Raw genomic sequence first — 18,487 nt, forward strand, 5'->3', positions numbered from 1 at the left:
TCTAGAAGAGAAACAAAGCCTAGTGGCCAGCATTAATATGAACTCAGAGTGAGACACTTCCAAAACTGGAACCTCAAAAGATGATACACTCAGTGAAAGAATGCACTAGAATATGCTACCTCAGAGTGGAAAGTAAGAAAACTGGATTGAGAGAAGAAAGAATTCGCCTGATAATTTGTATCCACAAGCTGACAAATCAGTTTAGTATGACAAAACTCATACTACTCATGTGGTTAGAAAAATTAAGCTAAGAACTTTAGGAGGCCAACACGAGAGGTACTTGAGCCTAGGAGTTGGGTACGAGCCTGGGCAACATAGTGAGACCATGTCTGTACAAAAAAAATTTTTTAATTAAGCCAGGCATGCCATTTTTAACAAAAATACTAGGTGCACACCTGTAGCCCCAGCTACTTGGGATGCTGAGGTGGGAGGATTGCTTGAGCCTGGCAAGTCAATGCTGCAGTGAGCAATGGGCAACAGCAAGACCCTGTCTCAAAAAAGAAAAAAAAAAAGCTAAGAAGTTAAATTGGTCAGGTTTGAAGTTATTCTGGGCACTCAACAAAAACAAATGTTGGTACACTCTTGCAGCATTTTAAACAATCTCAAATAACTTCAATAGGTAGTGTTCTAATAATTTTGGATTCATACTCAGATTCACAAAGCCTTAAAAAGTCATTGTGAATAAAGAGAAATAACAGAATCTGACCTACAAAGACTGCAGATTTTGGAATTACTGGATTAGAGTATTCGAAGACACACAAAAAATTTTTTAACATCTCTAAAATTCGGATGACAGTACAGCATTAAATTGGCACAAAATGATGTGTTTTTCAGTACTTGATGGCTTAGATTTATTGGAATACAGTATGTGTAAGGAATGAAAGAATATCCAAAAATTGAGAAGGAACAAGACAAAAAATGATGGGGGTGGAGGATAAGCAAGAGCATATGACAAGAAAAATAAGATTGGGAACAGTGAAACATCTAGACATGAAAAGCAAAACATAAAATGAACCAGAAGACCAAGATTAAGAAATTATGTAGAATGTATGAAAACTCAACACCAGGGACATTTTGAAAGGTCAATGAACATCTAATAGACTACCAGAAAGAGATGATAGAATAGTTTGGGATGATATTTGAGGATATTTTAGCTGAGAAATTTTCCAATTTGATTAAAGTCATCTTTGCATTTGAGGAATCAAGGAAATAATCTCAATCTCTAGACCCATTGAGCTAATTTGTAGATCATAGACAATGTGGGAAACCAGAGTGAAACTCTTGATAAACCACTAAAAATAGTCTCTAAAAGAGCAAGAGAAAGAAAGCATTATCTACAAAGTAACAGCAGTTAGTGTGACAGCTGCTTGATAACAATGAAAAACAGATGAGAGTGGTATATTTTATGTGCTGAGAGGTGTCAATCTAGAATTCTGTACCAAACAAAACTCAGGAAAATGGGCCAGTGACGTTTTGGATAAAAAGAGCTTACTACCAACATGTCCTCATTAAGTGAACTTGGGAAAGTTTGTTTCAGGAATCAGAATAAGATCAGAAAGAAAACGTAAGACATAAGAGATGGTGAACAAAGAAAGTGGTAAATGAGGCCAGGCACAGTGGTTCACACCTGTAATCCCAGCACTTTGGGAGGCCGAGGCAGGTGGATCAACTGAGGTCAGGAGTTCGAGACCAGCCTGGCCAAGAGGGCAAACCCTCATCTCTGCTAAAAGCACAAAAATTAGCCAGGTGTAGTGGTGCTTGCTTGTAATCCTGGCTACTTGGGAGGCTAAAGCAGGAGAATCGTTTGAACCCAGGAGGCAGAAGTTGCAGTGAGCCGAGATTGCGCCACTGCACTCCAGAGCCTAGGCAACAAGAGCAAAACTCCGTTTCAAAAAAAAAAAAAAAAAAAATTATGTGTATGTATATATATATATATGGTAACTGAGTGTAAATTAAGTAATAATGAGGCTGGCTGTGGCATCTCATGCCTGTAATCCCATCACTTTGGTAGTGTCAAGGTGGGAGGATCGCTTGAGGCCAGAAGTTCAAGACCAGTCCGGGCAACATAGTGAGATCCCATCTCTAAAAAACAAAAATGTAAAAATAATGATGATACTGATTTTTATGAGTTGAAAAGAAAACTGGGCGGGCATGATGGCTTATGCCTGTAATCCCAGCACTTTAGGAGGCTGAGGCGGGTGGATCACTTCAGTCAGGAGTTCAAGATCAGCCTGGTCAACATGGTGAATCCCCGTGTCTACTTAAAATACAAAAATTAACTGGGTGTGGTGGTGGTGCCTGTAGTCCCAGCTACCCGGGAGGTTGAGGCAGGAGAATTGCTTGAACTCGGGGGGCAGAGGTTGCAGTGAGCTGAGATCGTGCCACTGCACTCCAGCCTGGGTGACAGAGCCAGACTCTATGTCAAAAAAAAAGAGAGAAAACTGAGTGACTGGCGTGATAGTGTGAAGAGCTGTGCTTACCCCCTCCTCAGGGAAACTGGTGATAATTATTTTCACCAGTTTATGTGAAACAAAATATATGTAAAATAAATAACCATGTAACATCTATATATGTAAAGCCTTCGTAAATGATCCTGTGAGCAAACAGCAGATGAGAAAAACAGCTATTCAAGGAAATGTGAAAATTCTGTAGGAAATGGGAGTTTGTGATATTTAAACCTAGATTGCTTCCTTGTTTCCTCCTCTATGCTTATTAATGTGGAGATTCCAGACTGCTGCAGCCAAGAACACAGGGCTTCCTTTTCCTCACCTCCCTGTTGGAGAACCTTCTTCTTGGGAAAAGCAGGATATCAACAATTCTTGGTCTGCCTCCAGCTGCTTTTGCTGAAGTTAAAACCCAGGGGAGTGCAGTTGAGCAGTATGGGTTCACATCTTCCACTCAGCTCCCACTTTGCCACCGGAGGCTTTACGTTGGGTGTGGCACGTTTAGAATACTGGGACACAGATGATCTTTGTCCTGGCTCATGAGGTGATAGTTCTGTGCCAAAAGGGTTAAGCTGAGAAGGCCTCAGGCTGTTGCCCCACCCCCTCCACTAAGCACTCAGTTTCTAGGATGGAGATAGAGGTGGTGGTATGTCACACAGAAGCTTGCCATTGTTACAGTTCCAATGCCCTGGTTTAGAGATTTTGCCTGGGAAATGAACCAGATGAAATAACCCCTAATCTCTTCCAAAACAAAGGGACTTCATTTGTAACATAGCACAGATAATTTGAAATCTCAGCGCATACCACTGGAGGTTGTGGTAAAAAGCAACTGAAGAGATTCAACATCCGTATAAACTGTAGACCAGCTAGTTTGCAGGAGAACCCGGGAATAAGACAGTTCACAGGAGCTCTCCTGGGATTAGAACAAATGTGAAACAGACCTTGGAAACCTTTTCTTCAAAGGAGTCACAATATGATAGAATTAGCTTGTAGAGCAATTCATGACTCAGAACATTGTTGAAAACAGTAGAGCTGGCAATTATTGGAGATCAACAGCTAGACATGATCATGAAAAGAGTAAGCTGGGCCTAGAAAAAAACACTGTCATCCCAAGGAGACTGGGTATACCCAGTCATGACAATCTGGGGAGCAACAACAGAGGCTTAATACTGGTGGATGGCAGGGACTACACTAAAATAAGCCAGTCACTAAGCAGTGACAAACCCCAGGGATATGAGAAGGGAATGACCGGTATCCAGAGTTGCTACAACATATTATTTAAAATATCCAGTCTGTAACAAATACAAAAGCATGCAAAGACAGAAAAGTACAATTCAAACACTAGAAATAAAGCAAGCAACACAAAACTTTGAGGCCGGGTGTGGTGGCTCATGCCTGTAATCCCAGCACTTCGGGAGGCCAAGGCGGGTGGATCCCTTGAGGATAGGAGTTCGAGACCAGCCTGGCCAACATGGGGAAACCCCATCTCTACTGAAAATACAAAAATTAGCTGGGCGTGGTAGTGCATACCTGTAGTCCCAGCTACTTGGGAGGCTGAGGCAGAGAATCACTTGAATCCACGAGGCAGAGGTTGCAATGAGCCAAGATCACACAACTACACTCCAACCTGGGCAATAGAGCGAGACTCTCAAAAAAAAAAAAAAAAAAAGTGACAAGATGTCAAGTTATGAGAAAAAAACCTGAAGGTTGCCATTAAAAACATTCCCAGAATTAAAGGAAACAATAATTGGAGAAGTAAAGGAAGATGCGATGACAATGTTATATCAAATATCAAAGAGATACTGAACTAAATAGAAATTCTGGAGTTGAACAGTAACTGCAATAAAAGGTTCATTACAGAGCCTCAGTAGTAGAATTGGCAGAAGAAATAGTAAATGAACTTGAAGAAAGATTGATAGAGATTAGAGGAAAAAGAATTTTTTAAAAGTGAACATGGCCTCAGAGAAATATGTGTGACCTTTAAGGACACCAACATACACATAATAGGAGTTTCAGTAGAAGAGAAGAGAGAAGGGAGCTGAAAATGCATTCAAAGAAAAAACAGCCAAAATTTTTCCCAAATTTTTTGTAAAACGATAACTTACATATTCAGGAACCTATGTGAATTCCAAGTAGCATAAACACAAAGAGTTTCAAAAACAGACATGTCCTAGTAAAAACAAAAAAGCTAAAAGGAGAAAAGCTTGAAAGTAGCAAGAGAAAAGCAACTTGCTACTCTCAAGGGAATATGATCAACAGCTGACCATTTTAGGAGAAACAACGAAGACAGAAAGTAGCAGATCACTTTCAAAATGCTCAAAAGAAGAAAAAAGTCAACCAATAATTATATATCCAGCAAAGCTACTTTCAAAAATGAAGGTGAAACACAGACTTTCTCAGATAAAAAATGAGAGAATTTGTTGCTGGAAGACTTGCCTTTCAAGAAATACTAAAAGAGGATTCCAGGTTGAAAGCAAGTGACTCAGATAGTAATTTGAATACATACCAGTAAAGGTAATTGTGTAATTATATAGGACAGTACAAATGAATATCTCCTCTTGATTTTAAGAAGAAACAAATTATGTAAACATTATATATAATATTGGCCCTATAAATGTAATGTGTATGAAATTTTCTGATAATGGTACAAAGAAATGGGCAGGAAGGAGCAAAGGTGTACAGGACTAGGGAAACTGCAGTTGGTAAAGTAATAATTATAACAGTGGGTTGTTGAATTTGTAATATTAATACGTATAACAATATCACAAAAGGGAGAAAATGAAAATAGAGATATATAAGAGCAATGTTTGCATGTAATTAGCCTAGTTCTGATAAGATGCATATGGTAAAGCCTAGATTGACTTAAAAATTCAGGACTGTGCAGTGGTTTAGATTATAGGCCTGTAACATCAGCACTTTGGGAGGCTGAGATGAGAGGATCACTTGAGGCCAGGAGTTCACAACCAGCCTGGGCAACATAGTGAGAACTTGTCTCTACAAAAGTTTAAAAATTATCCAAATGTGGTGGTGAGTGCCTGCAGTCCCAGCTACTCAAGAGGCTGAGGCAGGAGGATCACCTGAGCCCATGAGTTAGAGGTTACAGTGAGCTATAATTATGCCACTGCACTCTAGCCTGGGCAAGAGAGTAAGACCTTCTCTCAAAAAAAAAAAAAAAAAAAAAAAAAAAATCAACAAAGTTTCTCTTTTAATGAGAAACTATTAAAGAAATGAAAATACGACCAGTTGGGGTGGCTTATGTCTGTAATCCCCGCACTTTGGGAGGCCAAGGTGGGCGGATCACTAGGTCAGGAGTTGGAGACCAGCCTGGCCAATATGGTGACACGCTGTCTCTACTAAAATTACAAAAATTAGCCAGGCATGATGGCGCATGCCTGTAGTCCCAGCTACTCGGGAGGCTGAGGCAGAAGAATCACTTGAACCCGAGGGCAGAGGTTATAGTCAGCCAAGATCGCGCCATTGCACTCCAGCCTGGGTGGCAGAGTGAGACTCTGTCTCAAAAAAAAAAAAAAAAAGAAATGAAAATACTACATTAGAAAATAGTCACACAAAAAACACTTGGTAAGATGGTAAGACATGGAAAAGAAAAAAGGACATAAACCCAACAAATCAGTAATGTTAAATATGAATAGGTTAAACAATCCAATCAAAAGACAGAGACTGAATTTTCTGAAAACCTTTTTGTTTTTAATTTTTTATTTCCATAGGTTATCAGGGAACAGGTGGTATTTGGTTACATGAGTAAGTCCTTTAGTGGTGATTTGTGAGATTTTGGTGCACCCATCACCAAGCAGTATACACTGAACCCAATTTGTAGTCTTTTATCCCTCACTGCCCTCCCACCCTTTCCCCCAAGTTCCGAAAGTTCATTGTATCATTCTTATGCCTTTGCATCCTCATAGCTTAGCTCTCACTTATAAGTGAGAATATACGATGTTTGGTTTTCCATTTCTGAATTTCACTTAGAATAATAGTCTCCAGTTTCATTCAGGTTGCTGCAAATGCCATTAATTCATACCTTTTTATGGCTGAGTAGTATTCCATTATATATATGCATATATATATGTATATATCACAATTTCTTTATCCACTTGATTGATGGGCACTTGGGCTGGTTCTGTATTTTTGCTGTTGAGGATTGTGCTGCTATAAACATGCATTTGCAACTATCTTTACATATAATGACTTCTTTTCCTCTGGGTAGATACCCAGTAGTGGGATTGCTGGATCAAATGGTAGTTCTACTTTTAGTTCTTTAAGGAATCTCCACACTGTTTTCCATAATGGTTGTATTAGTTTACATTCCCACCAGCAGTGTAGAAATATTCCCTTTTCACTGCATCCATGCCAACATCTATTATTTTTTGATTTTTTGATTATAGCCATTCTTGCAGGAGTAAGGTGGTATCGCATTGTGGTTTTGATTTGCATTTCCGTGATCATTAGTGATGTTGAAAACCTGATCCAACTGTATACTATGTACAGGAGACACAGTTTAGATTCAAAATAGAAACAGATTGATGAAAGTAAAAGGATAGAATAAAATATGCAAATAGCACCTGTAGAAAATTAGAGTGGCTATACTTTAAGAGAAAATGGACTTTAGAACAAAAAATTATGTGAAGGGACATTTTATGATAAGGTTAATCCCTCAGAGAAAAATAATAATTATAAACATATGCACCTAATAATGGTGCACCAAAATACGTGACACAAACACTGACAGAAACAAAGAGAGAAATTGACACTTCAACAACAATGGTTGGAGACTTCAGTACTCCACTTTCAATAATGGATAGAACAACCAGACAGAAGATCAGTAAGGAAATAGAAGACTTGAACCACACAATAAACCAACTACCTAACAGACATCTGTAGAATACTCTCAACAAACAGGATATACATTCTTTTCAAGTGCTAATGGAACATTCTCTAGGATAGGTTTATATGTTAGTCTGTGAAACCCTAATAAGTTTAAAAAGATAGAAATAATACGAAGTATGTTCTCCAGCACAATGGAATGAAATGAGAAATCAATAGCAGGAAGAAGTTTGGGCTTGGAAATATGTGGAATTGTTAAACAAAACACTCCTAAGTAAGTAATGGGTCAGAGAAGAAATGAAGGAAAATCAGAAAATACTTTGAGATGAATGAAAATGAAGACACAACGTGACAGATCGTCAGCTAAAGCCCAGCTTACGGAGAAATTTATAGCTGTAAATACCTATGTTAGGAAAGAGTTAAAGTAACTTAACATTCCATCTGAAGATAATGGAAAAAGAAGAGCAAATTAAACCTAAAGCAAGCAGAAGGAAGGAAATATAAATCAGAGTTGAAGTTAATGAAATAGAGAATAGAGAAAACCAAGAAAACCAAAGCTAGTTCGTTGAAAAGATCAACAAATGTGACAAATGTTTAGCTAGCCTGACCAAGGAAAAGAAGACTCAAATTACTATAATCAGAAATGAATAAGACATTACAGAAATGAAAGTATTAGAATAAAATGAACAATTTTATGACACTGTATTAGATAACCTAGATGACATGTATAAATTCTTAGAAACACATAAACTACTAAAAGTGACTTGAGGAAATAGACAATCTGAATTGACTTGAAACAAGTAAAGAAGATAAAACAGGCTGGACGCCCTTGTGCCTCATGCCTATAATCCCAGCACTTTGAGAGGTCGAGGCAGATGGATCACTTGAGGACAAGAGTTCTCAAGACCAGCCTGGGCAACATGGTGAGACCCCATCTTTACTAAAAATACAAAAAGCCAATTGTGGTGGCACATTCCCGTAATCCCAGCTGCTGAGTGGCTGAGGCATGAGAATCGCTTGAACCTGGGAGGCGGAGGTTGCAGTGAGCCAAGATTGCACCACTGCACTCCAGCTTGGGTAACAGAGCGAGACTCTGTCTCAAAAAAAGAAGAAAGGAAGATGTCAACTATGTTTTTGCAAACATGGTCTTATATCTAGAAAATCCCAAAGAATCCACTAAAAACTGTTAGAACTAATAAATGAGTTTGAGATTGCAGGATACAAGATCAATATACAAAAATCAATTGTATTTCTACACACTTGAATAACTGCAATAAACTTGCAATAAACCAATTGAAAATGGAATTAGGAAAATAATTTCATTTACAATAGCATCAAAAAGATTAGGATAGAAATAGTTTAACGAAACAGGTGTAGAATTTATACTCTGAACACTATAGAGCATTACTGAAAAAAGTTAAGAAAATCTAAATATTTGGAAAAATATCTTGTGTTCATGGATCAATACTCAAAACTGATATACAGATTCAGTGTAATCCCTATCCAAATCCCAACTGACTTTGTAGAAGTCAGTTTGTAGGGTCCCGCACTGTCACCTCAGCTGGAGTGCAGTGCTGTGAACATGGCTCACTGCAGCCCTAAACTGCTGTAGTTGGAACTACAGGCATGCACCACCACACCTGGCTAAGTTAAATTTTTTTTTTTTTTGTAGAAATGAGGTCTTCCTCTGTTGTCCAGGCTAGTCTTAAACTCCTGAGCTCAAACAATCCTCCCACCTCGGCCTCCCAAAGTGCTAGGATTACCTCACCCAGCCTAACTGTCCACTTTAAATGGATACATTTTACTTTTTATGAATTATATCTCAATAAAGTTGATTTTAATATATTTATTTTATCCCCCTAATTTGGTCCATTACAGAGGGCTAGAAACTACAAGCAAGCTATTACCAATTCTTAGGTTATAATATGGTCTTGGAACTGAAACACAGGTCAGTTGCTAGCTGCACAAAGTTCAATTAACAAGAGTAAGGTCTAGTATAATGAAAGTGATTTATTCCAAAGCTAGCTTTACTTTTGGAGCAGAAAGCAAACACTTGTAGAAGGCAGAGGAGGAAGTGAGCAAGGTGGGTGTCTGTTAGCTAGCTTGGTGTCTTATCTTCTGAGCAGTTGAGTTGACATCTGTGGGCAGAGATAAGTTGTAACTAGGTAGTGAGAGAGTAGTGGGTGTATGCTTTTGACTGTTATCTCTCGAGATAACCTCCTGGTGAGTGGGAGTTCCACAGAGGGCATGCTTTGGTTTGTAAATTGACTGTTAACTCTTGAGAGTTCTGTCTTGGAGCACATGTTGAACTTGCCATGTAGAGTATCTGGTGAATGGGGAGGTAAAAGGTAAAAGGCTATATTTGTATTTCTTTTTATATTTTTATTTTTTTGGAGATGGAGTTTCTCTCTTGTCGCCCAGGCTGGAGTGCAATGGCATGATCTCAGCTCACTGCAACCTCTGTCACCCAGGTTCAAGTGATTCTCCTGCCTCAGCCTCCCAAGTAGCTGGGATTACAGGCGCCCACCACCAAGCCTGGCTAATTTTAATGTTTATATTTTTAGTAAAGATGGGGTTTTACTACATTGACCAGGCTGGTCTCAAACTCCTGACCTCAGGTGAACCATCTGCCTTGGCCTCCCAAAGTGCTGGGATTATAGGTGTGAGCCATTATGCCAAGCCTTTTTTTTTTTTTTTGACACAGGATCTCTCTATCACCAATTCTGGAGCATGGTGGTGTGATCACAGCTCACTGCAGCCTTGACTTCCCAGACTCAAGCAATACTCCCACCTCAGCCTCTTGAGTAGATGGGACCACAGGCTTGTACAACCTTGTGTTGCTAATTTTTTAATATTTTTTTGAGGGAAAGGGTCTCATTATGTTGCCCAGGAGACCATCCTGGGCAACATAATGAGACCCTTTCCCTATAAAAAATAAAAAGTTGTTCCTCCTGCCTTGACCTCCCAAAATGTTGTGATTACAGCTGTGAGCCACTGTGCCCAGCTCTATATTTGCATTTCTAAAGGGCTAAGTAGGAAGTGGAGAATCAGATTAAAAAAGGATAAGAAAAGATAAGAACAGATAAAAAAAGAATTAAACTATATCTTAGAAAAATGGGACTACTCAGTTACAAATCTCCATTGCCAAGTTCAATTCCATTTTTATGGGATTTGGACACCATATTCATTCTGGCTACTTCCTGCTAAAATGGGTCATAGTCATTGGGAATCAGAATGGAAGAGGTCTACTTGGAGTTGGAAATATTCATGAGTACTCAGACTTACAGATGTTTGTTGGAGCAATATGGTGCAAGGTCTCCAGAGTCCCTGGGAAAGCATGTCTTGCATTCCCACACAGAGGGTGCAACAGCAGTAAACACTACAACAGAGGGATATGCCTATCCCTGCAATTAATTAAGGCCAGTGTTACAAGCAGCTTTTGCCACCAGGATGGTCCTGTCCCAGATTTGGATAGTAACCACTGGTCTAGGGACAATGTGGGGTCAGACATAGCTTCGATTTGTTGGTGCATATCTCTTAGGGCTATCTGAGACATTTCCCAAATTATCTGGGATGTATACATAGCAATTGGTCTTAATTATCATGCAGGATCCCCACTGCCAATTGTAACCGGATGTGATGACAGGTTAGCTAAATATATATTTAGCAGGCTACAGAAAGTATGAATACCCATGAAGGTAGTCATAAGCCCTGTCTAGTTCTTGAGAATGGACCAGTTTAGGCAAATACCTGCACCTCCTCCAGGAGGTGGCATTGTAGATGGGCTAGGCTTCTGCATGTAATGAAGGCAAACAGATTTTTAATAAGAGGCATTTCTATGGAAACAGAAGAGAAATACATCTTAACATTTGGAACAGTCTATCCAGATGTTAGACTCAAAGCGTCTTTAAGTTACAGAGGATTCAGTGACAGTCTGAAATGTTTTTCTTACCTGTACTACAAGGAATAATGAATAATGTAGTAGTAATTTCATTGAGACCATATTAGAAAAATGGAAGGAAAAATTGAAAGCATTAACTTGGGACTTGTAGCCTGGAAAGAATTCAGGATTTAATCCAAATTTCAAAAATATAATAAAAACTCAGAAACAATGGACAAGGCTGGAATCTAACAGGAGGGGTACTATGATCTTTTTCTGACACAATTTTTCTCCAGTGTCCATGTTTACTAAAGATAAGTTGTAGTAGGACAAATTTATTTGCAGAATTAAGTTTTTGTCTTGTTATACTTGGTCTGAGTATTTGCATAAAATGCAGCAAGAACAATTATTTGCCATATAGGCTGTTTTTAAAATTTACTTTGCTGAACTTTGATCCATAAGGAATTTTAGGTTAGATTTTTTTTAAGCCTAAAGCCCAGCCACAGATTTATCTGTGCCCGGAAATACTTATATGAATTTGAGTGAATTCCTACCCTCTTGAGGTGCCAAAATAACTTTGAGCCCCTGGGCCTATCAGAAAAATGACATTTGTTACTTACCACAGATCAGGAAACCCTGCACAGAGACTGTGTAGACAAGGTGTGAAGCCAGTTTTCCCAAGGGGCTTTTTATTGGCTGTATAAGTCAACTTTGATTCCTTAGTCTGTTTCTATCTGAAAGTATGCCATTCCAGTCAGAGGCTTGGTAAAATAACCAGTTTTTCCAATGGTGCCCTGTCACAAAAGAAAACAGATTCTTATTGAACTTATGCAAATAAGTGTACTCCCATAAATTAAGTATACTTACAAATAATTTTCAAATTCTGGGGAAATCAGGTAGAGAGAAAGAAATACACTCCAATTTCTGCTCACAAGAATTTACTTTATCCAACTGTTAAAAGCTGCAAATAACTTGAAAGAAGGGTTTTCTCAACTCTGAAAAACAAAATAAAAAGAGTAATCAAATGTTTTAAACAAAAAGTGATAGAAGATTACTTCAATCTTTTGTTATTTCAGTGCATGCAATTAACTCCTGTGCTGTTCAATATGGAATCAGCAATGCTCATGAATATATCAGTTTTCCGTGAGAGTCCTGGAAGCTTTTCTCTCTATTCAGTCCAATGGGACAGTCTCTAAAGTTATCAGAAACCTATATTTAAGAGTACTCCTCAGAGTTCAATAGCTGATTATAAACTGCCCTATGAAAGGATCAAAGTAAAACCACCATTGTGGATGGTGAAAGTCTTAGAACAGCCATGGTTAAAGACATAATTGACTAGAAATTTTGGTTACTTTTATGGCATACAACAATTTTACATAATAATCACTACTGACAACATATTAAGATATATCAGAATCATAAGAATCTCATGCAAGTTTGGAACACATACTGATAACACATTTATATAAATATAATCTAAAGAAGGTTAAACACCATTTCATATTTCACAGTGCTTTCTGTATGATTTTAATAGCCAAATCAAATATGTCTCTTTTGGACTTTAGGGTACTGAATATTTAAAAGGAATAACCAGAGCAAAAAAAGGCTTAATTTAGAAATTAACTTTGGAAAGTTTGTCAAATATTAAATGTTTAAACACTTGATATTACAAAATGGAATTCCAGGTCTTTCTAAGGAAAAGGGAAAAATCTTTGCTCATTGATAGAGGGTAGACGCAGCTTTCCAAAAAAAAAACCCAATAAAGACAGCATGAGGCCAACTAAATCTGTCTCTATTCTCTTCCCTTTTTTTCTTCTGTCACTTGTTCAAAAGGCAAACAAAAATCTTTTGTTATCCTTTAATGTTACATGAAAATTCGGTTCAAAAGAGAAAGCTGGCCGGGTGCAGTGGCTCACACCTGTAATCCCAGCACTTTGGGTAATGGAGGAGGGCAGATCACTTGAGGCCAGGAGTTCGAGACCAGCCTGGCCAATATGGCAAAACCTCGTGTGAACTCCAAATACCTGAGACAGGTCTCAGTTAATTTAGAAAGTTTATTTTGCCAAGGTTGGGGATGTACACCCATGACACAGCCTGAGGGTCCTGATGACATGTGCCCAAGGTGGTCAGGGAACAGGTTGGTTAGGGAACATTTTAGGAATACATGAGACATCAATCAGTATATGTAAGATGTACATTGGTTCCATCCAGAAATGTGGGACAATTCAAGCAGGGAGGAGGCTTCCAGGTCACAGGTAGGTGAGAGACAAATGGTTGCATTATTTTGAGTTTCTGATTAGCCTTTCCAAAGGAGACAATCAGATATGCCTTTATCTCAATGAGCAGAGGGATGACTTTGAATAGGAAACCAAATGGGAGGCAGGTTTGCCCTAAGCAGTTCCCAGCTTGACTTTTCCCTTTAGCTTAGTGATTTGGGGGCCCTAAAATTTATTTTCCTTTCACATTTCCCCCCTTTTAAAAAATCTTTTGGAGAAAGCATTTTATAAGAAAATGAGCCTCTGGTCTCAGGTTTTTTCTGATCTCTCATAGCTAGGATGGTTTATTCTTAGAGTTATTAGGAAAGCTCATTTTTAGCAGGTTAAGTCTCATGTCGTATGAAGAGAAAATAAGGGGAGGAAGGGAGAAAAACAACAACAAACAAAAGAACAATCCTGGAAAATAATATAGGCCACATTACTCTGAAGTCCATACATTAGTAGGCAGTTATGAAAGTGGCTTACATGTGCAAATAAGTTGCTGTTATTTTCTACTGAAGTTTAAGTTGTCTAGATTCAGTTCGCAGGGATTTAAGAAAACATAGCTTAGTTTTCAGAGATTTAAAATTAGGAAAAATGGAGGGTGAAGGAAAAGGAAGGAGAAAAAAATTGAAAACATTGTTTTCGAGACTTGTAGCCAGGAAAAATTAGAATTCAGACCATACTGTAGAAAATAATAAAAAATGAAAAACATTAGGCAAAACTAGAATCTAACAACAGGTGTACTATAGTTTTTGAAACATAATTTTTCTCTCTCTAGTTTCCCAGTTTTACTAAAGAGAAATCATGGTAGGACCAATTTGCTTTATTATACTTGGCCAGATTATTTGTATAAAATGCAGCAAGAAAGGCCAGGTGCAGTGGCTCATGCCTGTAATCCCAGCACTTTGGGAGGCCGAGGCGGGCAGATCACAAGGTCAGGAGATTGAGACCAGCCTGGCTAATATGGTGAAACCCTGTCTCTACTAAAAATACAAAAAATTAGCTGGGCGTGGTGGCACATGCCTATAGTCCCAGCTACTCGGGAGGGTTAGGTGGGAGAATTGCTTGAACCTGAATTGCTTGACAGGCAGAGGTTGCAGTGAGCTGAGACAGCACCACTGCACTCCAGCCTGGGTGGCAGAATGAGACTCTGTCTCAAAAAAAAGAGATGCAGCAAGAATTTTTTTTTTTTTTTTTTGAGATGGAATCTCGCTCTGTCACCCAGCCTGGAGTGCAATGGCATGGTCTCAGTTCACTGCAACCTCCACCTCCTGGGTTCAAGCAATTCTCCTGCCTCAGCCTCCCAATTAGCTGGGACTACAGGTGTGTGCCACTATGCCTGGCAAATTTTAAAAATATTTTTATTAGAGATGGGGTTTCACTATGTTGGCCAGGCTGGTCTCGAACTCCTAATCTCGTGATTCTGCCCACCTCGGCCTCCCAAAGTCCTGAGATTACAGGTGTAAGCCACCACACCTGTCTAAGAATAATTATTTTTTACATAGGCTTTTAAAATTGGCTTTGATGGAACTTTGTTGCATAGAAGGAATCTCAGATAAGACTTTTTAAAACCAAGCCCAGCCATGGATTTGTATCATCAAATACCTATGAGTTGGGTGAATTTTTCCCCTTTTGAGGTCCTGAGATAAACTGGGGCTCCTGGGCTGTCAGAAAGTGACATTCCTTACTTACCACAGGTCAGGAACCCTCTACAGGGACTGTGTAGACAAAGTATGAGGCCAGTTTTCCCAAGGCACTTTTATTGGCTCTATAAGTCAAGTTTGATTCCTTACAGGAATGCACACCATTCCAGTCAAAGCCTTGGTAAAATCACCAGTTTCCCCAATTGTGTCCTATTTCATTTACAAATGAAAACAGATTCTTACTGCACTTATGCAAATAACAATATTGCCATAAGTTAAGAATGCTCAGAAATACTTTCCAAATTCTGGAGAAATCTGGTAGAGAGAAATATGCTCCAAATTTTTTTCATAGAAATATATTTAATTGTTAAAAGCTGTCAATAGGCTAGGCGTGGTGGTTCACACCTGTAATCCCAGCACTCTGGGAGGATGAGGCATGTGGATCGCCTGAGGTTAGGAGTTTGAGACCAGCCTAACTAACATGGAGAAACCCTATCTCTACTAAACATACAAAGTTAGCCAGGTGTGGTGGCACATGCCATAATCCCAGCTACTTGGGAGACTGAGGCAGAAGAATTGCTTGAACTAGGGAGGCAGAGGTTGTGGTGAGCCAAGATTGTGTCATTGCACTGCAGCCTGGGCAAAAGGAGCAAAACTGTGTCAAAAAAAAAAAAAAAAAAAAAGCTGTCAATAGCTCAAAAGAAAAGTTTCCTTGACTGAAAAACAAAAGGATCAGCAACATTTTAGGCAAAAAAGTCAAAAAGATTACTTCAGTCTTCTTTTACTTCAGTCCATGCAGTTAATTCCTATTCTGCTTGATATTCATGAACATTTCAGCTCTCCATGAGTCCTGAAAGTTTTTTTTCTATTCTGATGTCACAATCTTCAAAGTTATCAGAAACCTGCATTCAAGAGCACCTGTTTGAGTTTTATAGCTGATCATCAAACCACCTTCTAAAGAGGACCTAAACAAGATAATAATTGTTTGTGGATGACAAAAAGTTTTAGGGCAACCATAGTCAAAGACACAATTGACAAGGAAATTTGTTGCCCCTGTGGCACACAATAATTTAACATAACAATTATAATTATTATGATAATGTACACTAAGTCATATCAGAATTATAGGAGTTTCCCCACAATTTTAGAACATATACCAATAACATATTTATACAAATACAGCCAAAAGAAAACCAAATAACATTTCATATTTGACAATGCTTTCCGTATAATTTTTATACCAAATAAGCCAAATATATCATTTTTGGGCTTTAGGAAATCTAATATCTTAAAGGATTAATTAGATCAGAAAAACACAATTTATAATTTGATTTTGGAAAGTTTGTCAAATATCAAAGGTTTAAAACACTTGATATCACAAAATAGAATCACAGATCATTGTAAAATAAGTCATTCATTTAATCAAAGTGATAACTCAAGGATTTCAACAAAAGACAAAAACCTTAATTCTTTGAGAAAGGAGACTTAATTTTCCAAACAATAAGCCCTAATAAAAACAGAATGAAGCCAATTAAATTTGCTTTCCAAAATTTTATAAACAACGTATAAAATTTTAATATTGACCATAAGATACAACTTCCATAAGCCTTTTATAAGCTTTATAACATTTATTAAGGAGTTGGTTAATGCTTCAAGAAAACTTTGTCAATCTGACACAGGGGCCTATATGCTTGCATCAGTGTCTTGCATCAGTGTGCCTTTGACATTAATCATTAATTTATAGAAAAACTGAACTTATTTTATCTCTCAAATTGGCCCTCACAATCTCACACACTCACCTCTTCTGCAACAGCCTGTGGGTCTGAGGAGTTGAATAGCTTTACTTTCTGGCCCTATGTCTCAGGAATCCTTTTATTTTGATTGACATCTTCTACCAGGCCTGAAGATAAGGCTTTAATTACTGTCAGGGTTTTAAATTTAGCAGGACTTGGTGTCCTTTTTAGACCCAGGAGTCAAAGCCCTGTAATTGAATGTCACAACGACTTTAAAAGTACATAAAGAAAGATACACAGATGCAATAACCTTAATTTTAAAAATGTTTATCACAGTTTTTTTTCTAAGCAAACCAAAACTTAATAATAGTGGCATAGAAAAAATTTGATAAAACGTAAAATCTTTTAGGCCAGTTACCAAAAAGCAAAAGAAAAGACCTTCTGCAGTGTGCAGAATATTCTGTTGGAAGAAAACCTTTCCTTTAGACCTTTAAGAAAACATTGTTAGTATCAGGCCACAACAAATATAACTAGAGGGGAAAAAAATTTATATGAGCTGAAAATGAGTTGAAGAAGAGCATTTCTATTTCATGCCTTTTAGAAGGGGAGAGAAAACCAAAAATGGTGAGATGCAATAAAAGTTGAACTTTGAGTTTAAAAAAATTAAAATCACTTATAATTTATGAGTAAATCAATCTCTTAAGAAAATTTTATTGTTGTAATCAACTCTTTAGTGTATAAGTGATTTTTAAAACCCAATCTCTAGAAAGACCATTGTAATTTCCCTTTAATTACAGACAACTTGATCATGTAAGTTTTTGTTGTTGTTGTTGTTGTTTTAAATAAATCCTCTTATTGTGACTTACACAGACCATCCATAACATGCTTGGGCTTTCTGGTTTGTTCTGAACATCCCTCTTTCTTAAACGGTCATTTTATTCTAGGACTGAATTTACCATACAAGATTATTTATCATATAAAATGATTTCTCTTTAAGCTTTCTTACCAAAAACTACCTCTTTCTATAACTTTCTTTACGTCTCTTTTATTTCCTTGTTCCCTTTACCTTGTGTTATACATAACCTTTAAATAAGCTTTGAATTAGACATGAATTGTTCACCTTTTTAAAAAGGACACTTTTTTTTTTTTTTTTTGAGATGGAGTCTCAGTCTGTCACCCTGGCTGGAGTGCAATGACGTGGTCTCTGCTCACTGCAACCTCCGCCTCCCAGGTTCAATCGGTTCTCCTGCCTCAGCCTCTCGAGTAGGTGGGACTATAGGCACATGCCACCACACCTGGCTAATTTTTGTATTTTTAGTAGAGAGGGGGTTTCACTATGTTGGCCAGGCTGGTCTCGATCTCCTGACCTCCTGATCCACCTGCCTCGGTCTCCCAAACTGCTGGGATTACAGGCGTGAGCCACTGTGCCCAACCAAAAGGACACTCATTTTTTTTAAAGAAAGGATGAGGTTTTCCTACAATATATATTTTTACTGAAATATCTATTATTTAATTTAATATGCCTTTAGATTCTAAATTATGAGAAGTTTGTCTACAAGTATTTATCCCATTACGTTTACCTAATTATTTTATTTTAATTGTTTAGATTATTTATGAAAACTGTGATTGTCATCATTTAAACTTATGAAACTTGCCATTGCAAAATTATAACTGAGATAGTGAAAAAGAC

Source organism: Macaca mulatta, chromosome 1 (assembly GCF_049350105.2).
Source record: "Macaca mulatta isolate MMU2019108-1 chromosome 1, T2T-MMU8v2.0, whole genome shotgun sequence".
NCBI lineage: Eukaryota > Metazoa > Chordata > Mammalia > Primates > Cercopithecidae > Macaca > Macaca mulatta.